This window comes from Ceratina calcarata, unplaced genomic scaffold (assembly GCF_001652005.2).
Source record: "Ceratina calcarata isolate Rehan_Ccalc_2016 unplaced genomic scaffold, ASM165200v1 scaffold335.2, whole genome shotgun sequence".
Lineage (NCBI taxonomy): Eukaryota > Metazoa > Arthropoda > Insecta > Hymenoptera > Apidae > Ceratina > Ceratina calcarata.
Genome location: NW_017156276.1, coordinates 161,483 through 164,132, shown reverse-complemented (window position 1 = coordinate 164,132; position 2,650 = coordinate 161,483).

Here is a 2,650-nt window from a genome sequence, read left to right as displayed (position 1 = left end):
GTATGAAACATTTTATACAGCTTTTTTTCTTCGTACCTGGCTGTCATATATTATAAATATTCTTCTAAGTGGTTCTAAAAGCGCCATTAGCTCTAAAAGGCCTGGGAATATGGGTCAGTTGTCGGCGCTTTTGGATCGTTGGCCGTGAATGTGTTTACCGGGCAACTTTCTCCATAAGATTGGAAGACGGCGGGCCTCAAAACGCCATAGATAAAATCCCAAGGGGTTTGTCGCTCGTGTTAAGTTGCTCGGTAGTTAGCACGTGTTTGCGGGCCCTTTAATGGCTCGACATGATTTATGTAACGAAAGTTTTAATCCTACAAATGATAAAGTTTCACCAGAGGCGATGATTAATTAACAATTATGATTTATCATCCGGCCATTAATTGTCGTCACGCGCTCGTTTCGCTGTGTCACGCTTTCCTACCCTCTTCCTGTTGCTATTAACAATTCTTCGCGTAAAAGTAAATATTTAAATATTAGCTTTAGTTACGTCCGTACATGAAATGTAACTCTGCTCATAAAATACATTTATGTTAATTTCCTTTCGACAAACAGTTTGACGCTTCTTTCTTTCTTTAATATTATCGCAATGCACTCTACATATCGAATATGGCTGTTGAAAGTTTTCCTTTAATGGTTGAGCCCAAAGGTTCTTTTGTTAAAGGGCGAATAAAGCATCCACGTCCTATAAGAGGTTTCCTATGTGAACGTTCGTTTGAGCCTGAGGAAGACTGTCGGGATCGAAGGAAAACTTCGCTTTCGTCGATTTTGCAGAGACGAGGAGCAAAGTGGTATCGAGTGACATCCAGTCATGATGTTCTTTTCAATTTCATCCGTTTTAAACCACGATAATGGGAAGCTCAGGTGAACGATGCTGGTTACATTACTGCGTCAACGTCACGGTATCTACTTCAATCAGTTTAAACGCAAATAACAATACATGCGACAATTGCCACGTAGATCGCTGTATTCCGAATTCAACTGAATGTTTAATGATGCTTCGTTTACTGCTAATACAGTTTTAGAGAGCCGCCACGCGTGTCTGCCAATTGATTCATCAAATCATCGAAATTATTACCATATCAGATTCCGGCTAATCCAATGCGATATGGAAAATTACAACATTCCATCTTTCAAACGCTACATCAGGTGATTGCATAATCGGAAGGAAAATTTCTTATGAGTGGACTGCGGATTTTTATGCAAGATAAAACTTTTAGAGTAACGATTTAAGAAATGAGATTTAGTAACAAAGTCCTTCAATCTTTTAAACGTCACGTCATGCATTTTGCTGTTGACGTTTTATCAATTTTTTATATCCTTTACATAATGTTGCTATAAAATCCTCAGTCTAGTTATAACGAATTAACTTAGGCTTGAAGCGGAATTTGTAAGTGGTTTCATGAAGTCCTGATAAAGTAGTATCACGTGAGAAATCCTTCCTCGATTTACCGAGTGGGAAAGCTGAGAAGTATACTGTCTAACTTTTGAAGAGATTGCGCAACTTTCCTTCTCCAGGAAGGTCTAGTGTTATAGAAGTTCCGAAAATAATGGGTCGTGTTGAGAGTTTGATACATCGATGGCTTGCAACTCGTGAGAAGCTGTATGTAAGAAATTCCATAACTGAGATTTCAAAGGATGAATTTTTTTACCTCTGATACATTTATTCATTCGCACATTTCGCTAAATTCTCAATCTAATTCAATGAACAAATGAAAAAATTATTATGAACATTAAACTATAGTAATCAATGTTCCCTTATAAACATAAACGGTTAGAAAATATTATAGAATGATATGAAAGTGGACGATTATTAGTGTATACCCCGACTATCGTAAAAGTTGATAGCACAGTATTTCCATTTTAAGGTTCCTCTAGCTACCTCTGGTTGGTAAATCTGAATCGGCTGGCGGGAAATTCCCTCCTGTAGATATTACCGCTTCCTGAATATACATATGTAGATGTATAGGTATTTCCAAGGATTTCAACTACATCCTCGGTGGATATACTATATTACCACAGAAAAGAGCGATTACCGACTGTATTTTGAATCCCATTGTACCTTATTCGCTGTCTCACAATTACACAGGCGCTGCCACTTTTTGATAGTATCAATAGTATCTCCTCGGTGCTGAAAAAAATAAAAAATTATACGTATGAATTCTAGTTGTTTAGATGTATAAAAATAAGCTTGAAATTCTTTAATTTCTTGTTATTCTACACAAGCTGAAATATCGATTAAAGTTTTTGATAAATCTATGAGCTTATAGACAAACCACAGCTGGTTAGGTCAAAATACACCTAAAGATTATTATACTCTCATCAATATTTCTACCTTCCTTTGCTATATTTTCATGAATATGTACACTTGTAAAGAGAACATAAAAATTAAATTTTTATCGCGATCTGTACAAATTGTACGTTACCTTTTGCATAATTAAAATCGACAGAATTTAATGTATTATAATTCAATAAAGCCTCTACAGTTTTCTCATGTTCCGTACTCAAATAGTAAAAAGCAACGTACCATATAATCCCATTTCTTTATTCATTTCGCTATCTCATTTACGTTTCGAGATATAGCAATTTTTTTTTATATTTTTATTTCAACCCCTCTCCCTGCTTCCTTCGCCTGAAGGCGAGCTCC